General features: G+C 45.5%; 1 long non-coding RNA gene across 1 annotated transcript in view; it reads left to right on the forward strand.

The window, feature by feature from the left end:
* The first annotated feature begins 336 nt into the window (after positions 1–336).
* Positions 337–16,683, forward strand: part of LOC147032630 (uncharacterized) — a 63,292-nt gene continuing 46,945 nt past the window's right edge. The window contains exon 1 of the long non-coding RNA XR_015055261.1: positions 337–980. This is a non-coding gene — a long non-coding RNA (uncharacterized LOC147032630). The remainder of the gene's footprint in view (positions 981–16,683) is intronic.

Here is a 16,683-nt window from a genome sequence, read left to right on the forward strand (position 1 = left end):
ATTTAGCTGTTCCCAGCATGTGTTTGGTCGTGTGAGATCATAAATAGTGAAGAAAATGGGGAAGAATGGGGGTTTGGGGGGAGGACCTAACAAATCCCTTACAATGCATATTCCCTTTGTAAACCCATTAGACACAAGGGAAGGACCCGATGTGAAATATGTAAAAACTAAATAACTGCCTTGGTAAGTACTACATCCATCCATCCATTGGGACCATACTCTGTGCAGAGCGTTGGTGCTGCTGAAGCAGTCTCCTCGGCTATTGGGTACAATCCTGGATGGGTCACCACTCCGACACAGGATACCAGCACGCTGGCACTCATTTTACCAACCTCGGAAGGATGACGGGCAGAGTCAACCCCACCTGGTATTAATTGAACATCCAAGTGGGAGTTGAACTCAGGACCCGAGGATCCCAAGCCCAGCACCCGAACCATGAAGCCAACACCAGGCACGAAGCGCAATATGTTGCGTGCCATTGCCTTGCGGTCTCAGCTCCCAGAATCGTCACAATATCTCAACACTTGTTACACCGTCAGCACCGCCAATCTCCTCAGAAAACCCACTCCACAAACGTATCCAACTTTTATCTGTAAAATTTTCACATTCGCTGATATTTCCCTCAGAGTAACTAGTCTTCTTTCAACCGATCGATAGCAATCCTCACGTGGGACATTTCTTCACACGTGACCAGAGAGCAAAGAGGACCCTCCGTGAACACCATCCCCGATATTTCCGGCATTAAACATTCATAACCCTCTCTGGCTTTCTGTTAACTCGTTTCGCCACCATATTTACACTAATATTACTTAACCGCTCGAGCGGCAGAGAAAAAAAAACAAAAAACAAGTAGGCCTTCAAAATAAAACTAACAAGATGCTGTTCATCGAATACTTACTCCGTGCATCATTGAGGAGGACTTGGTGCGATACAACTCTCCGGGCGGCAAATTTGTAACAACAGCTTTCTACACTTCTGAGGTAAATTTTGTGAACAAATTTGTAACTACAGCTTTCTACACTTCTGAGGTAAATTATGTGAACAAATTTGTAACTACAGCTTTTTACACTTCTGAAGTAAATTATGTGAACAAATTTGTAACAACAGCTTTCTACACTTCTGAGGTAAATTATGTGAACAAATTTGTAACAACAGCTTTCTACACTTCTGAGGTAAATTATGTGAACAAATTTGTAACGACAGCTTTCTACACTTCTGAGGTAAATTTTGTGAACAAATTTGTAACAGCTCTCTACACTTCTGAGGTAAATTTTGTGAACAAATTTGTAACAACAGCTTTCTACACTTCTGAGGTAAATTATGTGAACAAATTTGTAACTACAGCTTTCTACACTTCTGAGGTAAATTATGTGAACAAATTTGTAACAACAACTTTCCACACTTCTGAGGTAAATTATGTGAACAAATTACACGTTGAAAAGCCTGCTATCGACGAGACAGTACATTCATAAACCTTTACAAATGAGCATCTACTTGACTTCCTCACTTTTATTTCCCAGCCGAGCACAATGAAGGCTGAAGTGTTTGCAGATGTTCCTCCTGATAGTGTAGTAGATCGTAGAAAAATCGTGCAAATGATGATACAAGCATCAAATTTGCCATTTCTGTTCTGCAGGGCTTTCTGATCAAATCTGCCCGATTGGCCTTTTGAAAATGCAGATTTTGAAAAATTTGGATTTTCAAATGGCCAATCAGGCAGATTTGATTCAAATTCCCTGGAGAACAAATGTGCCAAATTTGATGATTGTATCATCATTTGCACGATTCCTCTCAAAAATTTCTGTTATCTGCCCCACTATGACTGCAAGACTGAGCCAATGATACTGGTTTGGGGGCACTGCAGCCTTCACTGCGAGAGGAGAGGAAAGGATTCCATCGATAGCATAATGTTGTCTACACGCGTGCAGGAAGTCAGAAATCTAGGTATGAAGGAAGCCTTTTGTGTTTGCCACAAACATCAAGCTTTACTTGGCAAACAGATAAGGATGCCAGACTGTGTCGATTGGCCGAAATATTTCAAAGGTGATGGCCCTGACCCGATGTTTGAGATTGAGGGCCTCAGACGATTGCTGAGGCAGAAGCACCAGGATGTGCAGATCTCATTGACCAGGACAGAACCCAAAACTAGAGCGAAGTCGATGGCACACCATCGGAGTGAAAAATGGCAAAAAGTTCCACCACTAATGATCCAACATCAAAGTTTGAGTAAAAAAATGATTTTTCCTGTTTTGATCTCTGTGACCTGAAGTCCCCAACACTGGGGGTGTGAATCCAGTTCAAATTTAAAAAAAAGTAGTCGTCGTGGTAACAGTCGTAGTTGCGTCTCGGACAGTTCTCTTGAGCAAGCCGGTGCGGCACGGAGACAGTCGATCAATCTCCAAGGAGCGACCCAGAGGTTCCCCACGTCTAGGATGGTGTACACCCGCCTTCACGAAGTCAGGGCCATGACAAAATTCGAGTGAGAGACTAGCGAGTCAGAGAGAAGAGGGAATGGGCCGGTCCAAGGGGATTGGGGACCGATCAGCACTGTGACCGTGACTGCGCTGCCCTGACGAATCCAGGCAGCAGGGAAGAATGGGGAAGATTTGGCCCCTGAGTCCTGACTTGGGGGAGAGGGGTACTGTTACGGATTTGGAAGGCTATTGCACACAGTGAGCAGTCCCAAAGTTTAGTTATCTCATTAAGTATGTGTGTATCGTTAGAATCCATCCCCTGTGTCTAACGGGAATTTCATGTGTGCGCTGTGAGTTATTTTGTAGTTAGTTTTTTTTTTTGATATCCAACAACAACAACACCACCTGCTTCGTTCTGCCACCCAACCAAACCTTCGCACACCGACTCCCTTGCCCACGTGTTTTGGCTGAAGGCGTGGATGGAGCCTCCATCGCCTCAGATCAAGGCTCCACTCCAAAGAAGGGTATGGAGCATTTCCTCCAGCCAATGGGAAGCCAGAATACCAGTACTCGCTTCGGCAGTACATATGCAAAAATTGAAACAACTACAGAGCCTCTTCGGGGGGCGGGCCACCGAGACACCACGACACAACCCCCGACACGCCCCCGTCCAATGATGAGGCGAGTTACCTCAGGACGGACCCCTCCCACCTTACGTATGTGAGGAATGAATAATAGTGGGGGCGATCCAGCTGGCAAAGGAAGAAGCCTCGTCGCCTTTTTTTGCCCTCGTTTTGCCTTCTGGGATCGTCTCGCTTTGCCTGCCGGCGTTCTCATCTTGCCCACAAGTGTTCATCTCGTCTCATCCATTCTCGTGCTGGCTGGCATCCGTTGCGTCATTCCCAGTCCCTGGTGCTTGGTGTGGCGACGAAGGTGTGGGTTCGAATCCCCCCCCCCCCAAACCAGCTCGTCTCAACTAGACCGCACGAGGTGGAAAGGTGCCCGACCGAAATCTTACCCTCAGCTCGCCTTCCCTCCTGAGCTGAAGGGTCAAATAAAGGCCAACCGGCCCCATTTCTTGTGTGTGTGTGTGTGTGTGTGTGTGTGTGTGTGTGTGTGTGTGTGTGTGTGTGTGTGTGTGTGTGTGTGTGTGTGTGTGTGTGTGTGTGTGTGTGTGTGTGTGTGTGTGTGTGTGTGTGTGTGTGTGTGTGTGTGTGTGTGTGTGTGGGGCGCCTGTCCTGTAAGTAGAGACTGTTAAGTGCCAATGTTTATTGTAAATTGCACTTCTTTTATTCAGATAACTCTGCTCTTTGTCACCCTCTCCCCATTATAAATAAACCCCTGTTAAATGTACCAGCTCGTTGCCTGTCATTTCTTCCATTGACCCAGCATGGTGCGGGCTTGAGAAATAGTGAGGCCGTTTGGGCCGTAAGTGTTCATTTGGACCGACGCGGCTCTGGTAACTTCCGCTCGGTTACACCGGACCCGAGTCGGTACATGCGACTCGGTTCGGACAGAGTCGGCCAAGGGTGTGGCTTCCCCGGTAGCTAGACGGCGTGAGTACTTGGGTAAATTGGAATAGACAAGTGGACCCGACCTCACGCCGTCGAAATATTGGCGACCACGGTCCTTTAAGTGACACGTCGACTCCGGAGTTATCCGGGGTGACGACCTTTTAATTCTGGGTGTTCGGTGGGAGACGGCCCTATTGCTCCGTCTAGCGGTCGTTCCTAGCCACCGACCCCCAGCCCACAACAGTACAACCTCCGTAGAGAGGTGTCCCCAAAAGTTGCCTCAAATGTTGATTGAATGTACAAAATTTCATTTAAAAATGATTTTAAAATGTGCCCCAAATTGCATTTTTTGGTTTTTACCTTTTGACCCTGCCCAAAGGTCAAAAGAGGGGGTGGTTCCAAAAAATGATACTGCACCTTCGTGCCATGTGGTGGTCACAACTTCCAAGTTTGGTAAATTTCTACCCAACCGTTTTAGAGGAGATAGGGTGACAGACAGACAGAAGGAGCCGATTGCAATATCCGCCCCCCCCACCCAACCCCCGTTTTTTTCAAAAAGCGTGGGGATAACTGGTTATAGAAATCAGGCTCTGAATAGAGAAAATATGTCTAAAGCAGCGATGATGGATTCCACAACCTTGCTTATAATTCTAATTAAAATTAGTGGTCCCGCCATTGATACATGTTGTTGCACCCTTCCCTTGAATTGGAGTGATATGAGCTGACTTCCCAGGCGGATGGTGGATGACCAAAGGAAAAGGACAGGCTGAAGGAAGCAGACAGAGGAAAAGCAGGAGCAGCAGAGCAAGATTTGAGAACAACAGTACAGGATCCTACCAAGCTCGAGATTTCTTTGTAATGTTCTTTCCCCAAAAAGGGAAAATGTAATACGGCCACATCTATTTACTACATATGCAAGTATCGCACAATAATTGAACTCCCTTCCCCCCCTGCAGGTTCAATGCACCCCCTTCCGAACTTTGGTGTTGGCTTAACCGTTCAGGTGGCTGGCAGGTCTTAGGGTCTTCAGTTTGAGCCTCTTTTCTACCGTTGAATTAACACCAGGTGGGTTGACTCAGCCTGTCATTCTTGCGAGGTCAGCGAAAGGAGTACCAGCTTATTGCTAACAGGGGCACTGCATCAGCGGTACAGTGGTGCCCCCAGAAAAATGATGCTGTCAGAGGCTGCATACGAATAAATAACTCCTTTCCCTTTTCCTCTCTCACCGTTAAACCCTCCAAAATTTATTTTCACCTTTTTCTCTCGTTTCATCGTCCGTCGCCTCTACTTTTCTCAATTTTCGTGTTCGCAAATCGCACCTCACACCTCCCCTAGTGTGTGTGTGTGTGTGTGTGTGTGTGTGTGTGTGTGTGTGTGTGTGTGTGTGTGTGTGTGTGTGTGTGTGTGTGTGTGTGTGTGTGTGTGTGTGTGTGTGTGTGTGTGTGTGTGTGTGTGTGTGTGTGTGTGTGTGTGTGTGTGTGTAGTGATTATATAATCCCTTAAGAAACCGTCTGCTCTCAACGTATGTGCGTCAGCAACTTTGTGACCCGAGAACCTTTGGGCTCAGTCGGGGTTCACTGATTTTAGTACTGAGGCCAAGTTTATAAGATTAATGCTTAACGACTTGATAATTCATTACACAGGTCTACAAAATGGAACTTTAAAAAAATTGTTTCGATAATTTTATGTTACTTTATATATTTTTGGGGTGCTAATTGGAAATATCAAAACAGTTTTTCTCCATCACGTAAGGCTTTCTTACAAATTGATGATGAAATATACAAGAATTTTAGATAAATTCCCATATGGTAAGACAAAATGAAACGAATAAAAATAAATTTGGTTCTCTATTTAGCAAAGAGAAATGGCACAAATGTAATTAAAAAGTCAGACAATAGATTCTTTACAATTGCTCCAATCATTTTTTAGGTTCAGCACCTCAAAATCTCTTCTTTCTCACTTGAAAACTACACCTGGAACTTTTTTGTTTGTGAGCATTTGGTGGACTTTCACGATGCAACATCCAGCAGTAGTCGGCCATCATACTGACATTCCATCTTCCCTGATATCTTCTTTCCATTTCCTTCATATCTTGATGAAACCTTTCCTCTTGTTCTTCACTCACATCCCCTAGATTTTCCGGAAAGTAATCCAAACTAGCATAACCCACGCTCTGCGCGACATGTTGGGGTGGGTGTGTTTAAGAAAGGAACTGATGCAGAGTATCAGTAGTAATTTTACTTTAATGCAGTAAGTGGAAGACGATTTCACTGTTTCAGAACCATTTTATTTACTTTTTTTACCATGCACCTCATATGGTCTTTGAGATAATTTGAGTAAGCCGAATATCACGTTACTAGAGCGCAGAACAAAGTCGAAGATAGCGCGACACGAAACCACAAACTCGGAAATAATATATAAGATGGGCATGTCGGAAATGAACTTTAAGGCTCATTTTACATCCTAAGGCCTCAAACTTTTCTTGCATTCTTCCCACGATGTCTTTGTAGTTTGGATCCTTGTAATTACCCAAGAAGTTCTTCATCACATCTTTCAAACTAATCCATGCATCTTTTTCAGGATCACTAAGAGAGTTTTCAAAATTTTCATCCTTGACGAGTTTTCTTATATCTGGTCCAATAAATACACCCTCTTTAACCTTGGCATCTGATAGAGCAGGAAACTTACTACGCAAATACTTGAAGCCTTCTGCATCCTGTGGCAAAGCTTTTACAAATTGCTTCATCAGGCCAAGTTTTATATGTGGAGGAGGCAAAAGAACCCTTTTCGGATTCACCAAGCTTTATTGAAGGATGTTCTTTGTCCCTGGTGTAAACGTATCCCTACTTGGCCATTGTTTTTGAGACCAATGGAGGTCCCTGTCTCTACTATCCCACTCACACAAGAAACAAGGAAACTTTGTGTAGCCTGACTGTTGTCCAAGTAACATGCAAATTATCTTCAAGTCACCGCAACTCATCCAGTTGTGATCTTTGTATTTAATCATGTTTAAGAGCAACACCAAATTTTCATGTGTCTCCTTCATGATCACTGAGTGTACAACAGGGATGGAAGCATATTTATTACCATTATGCAAAAGAACTGCTTTAAGACTTCTCTTTGAAGAGTCAATAAAGAGTCTCCATTCATCAGGGCTGTAACTTATGCCAAACGTTTCTATTAGTCCTGATGGATCTGTCCAATAAACCAAATCATTTTCTTGAGCAAAATACGGAACAAACACTTTTTCTCGGTTACGATACCAAGAGAATGTTGCACCAGGAGCTAAAAGACTCTTGGATTTAAGTCTGGAGCCTAAAAGCTCTGCTGACACCTTTGCAAGTCCCAAGTCCCTCACTAGATCATTTAATTCACACTGGTTGAATAGTTGAGGTTCTTCACTTTTACCACTATTGAAGTCTTACATCATCATTGCTATTGCTGCTTTCTGACTCAGAACTTAAGTGTATGTCTTCAAGGTTTCCTGGTGGTGATGGGACTGGAACATCTGGTCCATGGGCAACAGGTCGCAATGCAGATGGGAGATTTGGATAAACAATGTTTTTCACACTATTTGAATTGTGTCCTTGTACCTTACATGAGCAAAAGTAGCAGTAATCACTGTGATTTTTAGGCTCTCTCCATATCATTGGAACCCCAAAACGAAAAGACTTCTTCGTACATTTTGTCCATTGTCTTAGTTCTTCAACACAAATTGAGCAGACCTTATGAGGAGCCCATGTCTTATCTTGGTCTCCTAATTTCACACCAAAATAGGCATAGTAAGATTTTTAAACAAAGTAAGTAATGTATCTCTGACGTTTCTTTGTCATAAACTCGCCACAAATGTAACAAAATTTGTCCGGGCTGGTTGCACATCCTCTGGAAGCCATTATTGTTTCCAATCATGTACAGATCTGTAAAGAAAAAGTAATGGGATAAAATAGTAAAACAATAATCAAACTCGGGCACACTGGTAAAACGCAATGATCGATTTTATGAAGAAACTATACGTGATAGGATAATTTCTTTGTCATTTTTGAAATCAGCAGGTAAAAATTGATCAAATTCACCCAATAAATATGAAACAATTTTCTGGTCGCAGACCTGTGTTACGGGACAGTCTTTGGAGTTGTATATTTGGAGTTGCAGAGCCAAATTATTCACTTGCAAAACAAAATAAGATCGAGTACCATGATTTCCAGCATCTGTTTGACAGTGGCCATTGTGGTGAAGTACTGGCTTCTGGGTGAAGACAGTAAGCTGGTCTCCCAGAGGCTACAGGTGCAAAAAGCAGCAGCTTGAGTTCGAATTGCTTATGGAAGCAGAGTGAGACTGGAGAAGCAATTAACACAAGGGCAGCAAAACCACAGAGGAGGATGTTGAGCAAGAGAAAAGAGCAGACATAGACATTAAAATATAACCTTGAAGAAAATGTGAGACATGTAAGAAGGTCAGTGGGAATGAAAAAAAGGTGAGTGGGGAGAAGACACCTTTCGATTGAAACACAGATTGCTCACGAATGATCACCGGGGATGGAGTGATTGCTTGCCAGAGCTGCTCTGTACTATTTGTGCAGCAACAGCTGATCCGCAAGGTGTAGTTGATTCTTAAAGAGTATTGCCATACGTATTTAATTGGCTCTGTTTGCCCTGATGTTTTTCAGCCTTGTTCAGAGATCTTATTGCTCCTGGTGGGTGAGTGGTTACACGTTGCCAATCGTGCCCCAGAGCAGGTTGAATGGCAGGTATATAATCAGCACTTACCCAGAAGTAAACATGTTATTTAGTCATCAAGCAGAGTATAATGTTAGGATAAAGTTAAATCTCCTCCAGCATAACAAGATATAGGATGCGATATTTCTTTATTTGAAGGAAGTTCATAAAAAGGAAAACATTTTAGAAGGTACTTTCACGCCCCCCCCCCCCCCCATCAGCCATGACACCCCTCGGGCAATACTTCATCATCCACGACTCTATATCATTAAAACTTCTGCGATTTTTAGCTGAATGCACGTGGAGCAACAAATGTACAGATTACTTTACAGCTGAGATTTGACTCGAGAAAAATAAATAAATAAATTATCTTTCTCTCCATTCCCCAACTTCACCCCCACCTCCCCACACCTTCTCACCCTCACACCTTCTCCCTACACTGCCTGATTCAAATCTGGAGTTGCTCATAGCAAGTGTTAATATTGGAATGCCAAATATACATCAGCAAAAGTATTATTTGGCAGGATAACCTTGAGGTATGCACACTCACCTCTGAGCAGCGTCACCTGCGTTTGAATCTCGACCCAGCTATAAACCACCATCCTGGTGTCTTACGGCAGGGTTATTCATACATGTGTGTGCCATCCCTTGGATGGACGTCAAACTGGCCGCCCAGACAAAAATGGTGTAGTTATAACGATGGTAGATGAGAGTTGTACTCTCATATACCATAGTTGGTAAAAGGTCCAACTGCAGTAATCTGCAGATAATGACTTCACATTCCTTTCCGACAATAATTAAGTCATATTTGCGGGGTGAGGGGGGGGGTGGCTGGGAGTACCCCTGTCTGCTGCCATTATTTGGCAGATGTTAAAGTTCCACCATACCTTTGTAAAGAGTAGGTGAGCTATTGCCAGCACCATGAACAAATTCAAAATCCCTGCCCTGATTACCATTGGTAAGGCAACTGCAAGCCACCTCGTGTAATCCTCACTGTGAGGCTGCTTTAGCAGCACTGCATAACAAGAATTAGTCTAGCTTAAAAGTATTGTCATCACCTTTATAAGATGAGGGGGAAGTCGTTTGAATTTATGGCCTGAGCACCGTTTGTGTCTTTGTAGTTTGTAGGAGTTTTGAACCATGTATTAAGAGCATGTGGAGAGGGTAAAGTTGTCTGATGTGGCTCATCTGGATGGATGGGTGAAGCGATCAGGGTAATAATGTTCTGTTGTGTGTGTCTCCTGTGTGTGGAACCAACCAGGAACTGGGTTAGGGCATGCTTCATGGCCTCGGGCTAGTTTCAGGCCATCAGAAAAGCATGAGTTTTGGCTGCCGACGTCGTGAGATGGTAACTCCTCCGCCGCCATAAACCAGGGAAGTTCAGACGCAGGCACCAGCCATCATTGGCAAGATTCCTGCAAACAGCCGTCATGAGACTTCTGCAAACGCCTCAAAGGTGGAAACCTGTGATGGCACGGTGGTGCTTCAGAAAAGCTTGTGATCTGCGCAGAGTTTTTGCTCACTTCGACTTTGTGGGTGGATCGTGCTTGCCCTTTTGCTGTGTCCTCATGGGTGTGCCTCCTCAACTGCCACCCTCACCTGCATCCTGCAAGTCTGAGATGTTGGATGACCCTGAAGCACAATATCCTTTGGCCTGGTTCCATGTGAATGCATCACTGCGTGTGTTTGGTGCCGTAGCTGCGTTAATTGTTCACCCGCACATGCAACGTGAAAAGCGGGGTGAAGTGATTGGTTCATGTCTGTCCGTTCACCCGTCTTATCTCCTCCCCCTCCCCCAGCAACTCCAGGATTCATGCTTCTTCAATAACCTCATCCTGGTTAAACTTGCAAAATCCAGGCTGACTGCACACCTCAACTCTTTTATTCCTCGTTTCTCCCGTCTATGGAACCATATATTCCACAGGCTGCTCTTCCTCACTCTTCCTCCAGGGCTTCCAGTTTTGGTTCTTGAGCGAAGGTGGCAGTTCCTCTTCAGGGTCTCAACCGACTTACTCAAAGAAAAGTTTTCCAGTCGTTTTTGTTGCGTTTTTGCTGTCATTTTGTTATCTCTGTGTTTACTGTGTTTATCTAGTTCAGTCTTGTGTTAAAACTTGCGCTATTTGTTGAGTTTTTGTGGTCTTTTCATGTTGGGTTTCTGTGATGTATCCAAAGGATTGCGGGGTGAAAGACCGGACACCACATAAGTCAAAGCTCCACGTTTATTACCCAGGGAGGCGCACTGCGCATGCGCGTGGCGGTCGCTTCACAGAACATGACAGTTTCCTTGAGGCCTACCCTTCTTCCTGTTTCCTTGAGGCCTACCCTTCTTCCTGTTTCCTTGAGGCCTACCCTTCTTCCTGTTTCCTTGATGCCTACCCTTCTTCCTGTTTCCTTGAGGCCTACCCTTCTTCCTGTTTCCTTGAGGCCTACCCTTCTTCCTGTTTCCTTGAGGCCTACCCTTCTTCCTGTTTCCTTGAGGCCTCCCCTTCTTCCTGTTTCCTTGAGGCCTACCCTTCTTCCTGTTTCCTTGAGGCCTACCCTTCTTCCTGTTTCCTTGAGGCCTACCCTTCTTCCTGTTTCCTTGAGGCCTACCCTTCTTCCTGTTTCCTTGAGGCCTACCCTTCTTCCTGTTTCCTTGAGGCCTACCCTTCTTCCTGTTTCCTTGAGGCCTACCCTTCTTCCTGTTTCCTTGAGGCCTACCCTTCTTCCTGTTTCCTTGAGGCCTACCCTTCTTCCTGTTTCCTTGAGGCCTACCCTTCTTCCTGTTTCCTTGAGGCCTACCCTTCTTCCTGTTTCCTTGAGGCCTACCCTTCTTCCTGTTTCCTTGAGGCCTACCCTTCTTCCTGTTTCCTTGAGGCCTACCCTTCTTCCTGTTTCCTTGAGGCCTACCCTTCTTCCTGTTTCCTTGAGGCCTACCCTTCTTCCTGTTTCCTTGAGGCCTACCCTTCTTCCTGTTTCCTTGAGGCCTACCCTTCTTCCTGTTTCCTTGAGGCCTACCCTTCTTCCTGTTTCCTTGAGGCCTACCCTTCTTCCTGTTTCCTTGAGGCCTACCCTTCTTCCTGTTTCCTTGAGGCCTACCCTTATTCCTGTTTCCTTGAGGCCTACCCTTATTCCTGTTTCCTTGAGGCCTACCCTTCTTCCTGTTTCCTTGAGGCCTACCCTTCTTCCTGTTTCCTTGAGGCCTACCCTTCTTCCTGTTTCCTTGAGGCCTACCCTTCTTCCTGTTTCCTTGAGGCTTACGCTTCTTCCTGTTTCCTTGAGGCTTACGCTTCTTCCTGTTTCCTTGAGGCTTACGCTTCTTCCTGTTTCCTTGAGGCTTACGCTTCTTCCTGTTTCCTTGAGGCTTACGCTTCTTCCTGTTTCCTTGAGGCCTACGCTTCTTCCTGTTTCCTTGAGGCCTACCCTTCTTCCTGTTTCCTTGAGGCCTACCCTTCTTCCTGTTTCCTTGAGGCTTACCCTTCTTCCTGTTTCCTTGAAGCTTACCCTTCTTCCTGTTTCATTGAGGCCGACCCTTCTTCCTGTTTCCTTGAGGCCTACCCTTCTTCCTGTTTCCTTGAGGCTTACTCTTCTTCCTGTTTCCTTGAGGCTTACACTTCTTTCTGTTTCCTTGAGGCCTACCCTTCTTTCTGTTTCCTTGAGGCCTACCCTTCTTCCTGTTTCCTTGAGGCCTACCCTTCTTCCTGTTTCCTTGAGGCCTACCCTTCTTCCTGTTTCCTTGAGGCCTACCCTTCTTCCTGTTTCCTTGAGGCTTACCCTTCTTCCTGTTTCCTTGAGGCTTACCCTTCTTCCTGTTTCCTTGAGGCTTACCCTTCTTCCTGTTTCCTTGAGGTATACGCTTCTTCCTGTTTCCTTGAGGCCTACCCTTCTTCCTGTTTCCTTGAGGCTTACTCTTCTTCCTGTTTCCTTGAGGCTTACACTTCTTTCTGTTTCCTTGAGGCCTACCCTTCTTTCTGTTTCCTTGAGGCCTACCCTTCTTCCTGTTTCCTTGAGGCCTACCCTTCTTCCTGTTTCCTTGAGGCCTACCCTTCTTCCTGTTTCCTTGAGGCCTACCCTTCTTCCTGTTTCCTTGAGGCCTACCCTTCTTCCTGTTTGTGTGCGGATTGTGTTGATTGTATTTTCTCCTTATTACCATCAGTTTTTATTTTCTCCACTTTTCCCTCCACCCTCCTATCTGTCTCAACGATACCCTCTGTTTCATGTCTTAAAATATGTATTTTTTAAACATCAATAAAAACCTTCCCCCATGAAACCACCTGACTTCCTCCTCTTCCTCCTTCTGCCAACCCACATTCACCAAACACCTTCACAATTTTTTCTTCAACCTTTCCTTCACCTAATCTTATGTAATCTTTATCAAAATATAAAAAAAATAAAAAATAAAAAAACGGTCTCTTAAAATGTTACAACTTCCTCTTTCACACGTTTGGTTCCAGATATTTATCATAATTCATTTCTACTCTTCTTCCTCTTTAAAAGACCATTTGCAATTCGACCTTTCCTTCCTTCATCCCGTGTCGAAATAGTCCGACTGTTACAACATTTCTTTTTTCCATTCTCTTAATTCTCCTTGATTGCATCCCTCACATAATGTCTTTAATCACATCTCTGACTTCAAAAAAAATTTTTAATCCCAGTTTGCAATGTATATTCCTGTTCCATTAATCGTTCCTCGTTTCCAACTTCAGTGCCAATTCACCCCCACCTCCTTACATCTACCTCCTCCTAACCCCTCACCTGTTATAACCTCTCCTTACCTTTCCCATCACCCTTCTGCACCTTGGCCATGCCTGCTCTCATAGTCTCCCCTTCCTCTCAAAGCAACCTTCACACAAATCCCTCCTCACCCTTCTCCCTCAACTCTCCCCTCTCACCCTTCCTCCAATCCTCCCCTTCACCCTCCCTTCCCAAAGTTGCCCCCCTCACATCCACAAAGCTGCCTCCTTCCCCCACCCTCTCTCTTCCATCTCATCACTCCACCTCCTCCAATATTCAACTGACCTCTGCACTCTCTTGTTACTCCTCACTGAACCTCAACCCATCACCAGCAAGCCTTTTCTCCACCTCATTCGGCCCTATCGCCAAGTTCTTCTGCAATCCCCCACACTTTTTCAAGAACTCTCCTTGCCTCCCCCCTCCTCCTCCCTCGTCATACCCTCCCCATCCCCTGCACCCAAAACCTCCTCCCCTCCCTCTTCCTTAACAGTGTGAACCTCAAACATCCAAGGCCTTCACTCAAACCTGACATCTTTCCATACAGGTTGCCACTTACACACCAGACATAATCTGCTTAACAGAAACTTTCCTCCTTCAAGACGTCTCTGACTCCCTCGTATCTCTCCATGGTTACTCCCTCCTCCGGTATGACAGACCTGAGCTTCGTCCTCATGCAGGAGTTGCTCTTTTCATCAAAGGCTCTATTCCTCACTCTCCATGCACTGCCCTCTCTACCCCACACACCCAGGAATATATCTGGCCATGGCTTCCCCTCCACTCCCACGTCGTGTTTATATGTGCAATGCACCATCCACCAAACAGTGACGACTCCATTTATATCTTGCTCGCCAAAAACATGGACCAACTTCTATCCTCTCATCCGAACTCTCTCTTCCTCGTATGTGGCGATTTCCATTGTCATCATGCCAGTTCGCTGGATGTGGGTACCTCTCTCACCTGCCATGGCACTTCAGCAAAAGGCTTCTGTGACTCATTGTGACTGACACAATCTGTCACCTTCCCGACCAGTATCTCAACCAATGGTACTCCATCTCTTCTGGATCTGATTTTGACCAATTTCCCTGAAATTTTCTGTTGTTCTTTCTTTGCTCCAATTGGGTCATCTGACCACATGCTTGGCAAAGCAGACCTCTCTGGCTGTTATTGGAGAACCACCTTAGTGCTGTCGAGTCTGGAATTTCACTCAGGCTGACTGGCAGGGACTTCAGCACTCATCAAACTTCTTGACTGGATTCCCATTTCTACTTCATCTGACATCAACTCGTCCTTGGAATTATTTCAAAGAAACTTGCTCTCTCGCTCATGCACAGATTTATCCCATCTTGTCTTCAGTTGTCCTACCCTTCTTCCCGCCCATGGTACACTGAAGCTTGTGGTGAGGCAGTTGTCCTGATACAACTTGCCTTCGCCTCATGGAAGGCTAATCCAACTGAAGGCAATCTCAGTTCCGTCCACAAAGCTCAGAACAATTGTGTCTAGTGTCTACCCTCAGGAGAGCCAGAAAACAACATCTTTCTAATCTGAAGTCTGAACTCTCAAACCTCTCTCCCTCCTCAAAATCCTGGTGGCGTCTCATCAAATCTGTTTCTGGTGTATGTTCCCCCTCCATCCCCTCCCTTAACTCGAATGGCCACACTGCTGATACCGCACGTAAAAAAGCTGAATACCTAAACTCGGAGTTTGCAGCTAAATCTTGTGTCCAAAACCCATCACTTTCTCTACCCACCTAACCCAGTCGCACCCAACTGTCCCTGGACTCTGTGTCCTTTTCTCCTGACAAGGTGGAGAGCTTGCTTTCAAACCTCGAGTCAGATTCTGCAACCGGTCCAGACGGCATCAGCCCACGTGTCCTCAAAGCCTGCTCTTCTGCTCTTGCTCACCCTCTCTCTGTTCTATTCACCCTCTCATTTGCTCAAGGTCATCTGCCATATGCTTGGAAATCAGCAAGCATTACCACTCTGCATAAAAAGGTGCAAAAACCGATCCTTGCAACTACAAACCAATCAGCCTTCTCCCAATCAACAGCAAGGTTATGGAATCCATCATCACTTCAGACATTAAATCCTTCCTCTTCTCCAATGGCCTGATTTCCCATCATCAATTGGGATTCAGACCAGGTCACTCTACCCTGGATATGCTGCTTCTGCTCTCCCAACAATGGATGGAGAACCTCAATGCCAGACATGAAAACAGAGCAATCTCCCGCAACATATCACGTGCCTTCAATATGGTCTGGCACCCTGCCTTGCTCACCAAACTCTCTTCCAATGGTATCCAAGGCCATCTCAACTCATGGCTTGAAGATTTCCTCTCCTGTCGCAGCCAACATGTGGCCCTAAATGGAGATCTCTCAACTCCTCTTCCTGTCCAGGCTGGAGTTCCTCAAGACAGCGTTCTGAGCCCTGTTCTTTTTCTGGTTTTCAGCAATGATCTCTTTGACTCTCTGGAAGATCCTCTTTATCTCTTTGCTGATGACTCCACGCTCTGCTGTACCATCTGTCATCCCTCAGACCGGAAAGTAGCAGCGTCTTCACTCTCTGTTGATGTGCATAAAATTACAAGCTGGTCCAACATGTTGAATGTCTTTCAATCCTGACAAATCTCACACACTCACAATGTCTCTTTGAAAGGACCATCTGGACCCCCCCCCCCACCCATCGACTTTCTCAACAATCCTCTTGAAGAAGTCTTTTCATTCAAGCTTCTGGTTCTCACTGTCTGCCATGATATATCCTGGGAAAGTCAAATTTTCAAACTGGCCTCCGAAGCCAGTCGCCGACTGGGCATCCTACGTCGTGCAAAGTCCTTACTTGGCACACCTGAGCTCCTGACCACAAACAAAGCTTTTCTCCGCAGCCTGATGCAATACTGCTCTCCCCTCTGGCCTGGTGCTCCCACCTCTTACTTTTTGCAGCTTCATGCTGTGGAAACCAAGGCATTTAGAATCATTGGAAACCAAGGCTCCCACGATGTGGCTGAGTCTTTTGGTCTCTCACCACAGGCAGGTCGGTTGTCTGTTTGTCTTCTACCGTCTCCTCCTCTCTGGCCTCGCCCCCCCCCCCACTCTGTTTGAGATATGTCCCCCCTATATTTCTGCAGGGTGCTCAAGGTCAGCCAGCAACCCCCTTCTGGTAAAACTACCAAAATCAAGAATCACTGCTCACCTTCACTCTTTAATTCTTCTTTTTTCCCCCACCTTTGGAACAAACTCCCACACTCTTAAATCCCACTCTTCCCTCCAGGTCTTCAGAACAGCTATTCACCACCATCTCTTATCTTCCCCCATCCAAAACCACGATCTTTTCT

The sequence above is a fragment of the Eptatretus burgeri genome, chromosome 2 (genome assembly GCF_056783735.1).
Source record: "Eptatretus burgeri isolate ZD-2024b chromosome 2, Ebu_testis_v1, whole genome shotgun sequence".
Classification (NCBI taxonomy): Eukaryota; Metazoa; Chordata; class Myxini; order Myxiniformes; family Myxinidae; genus Eptatretus; species Eptatretus burgeri.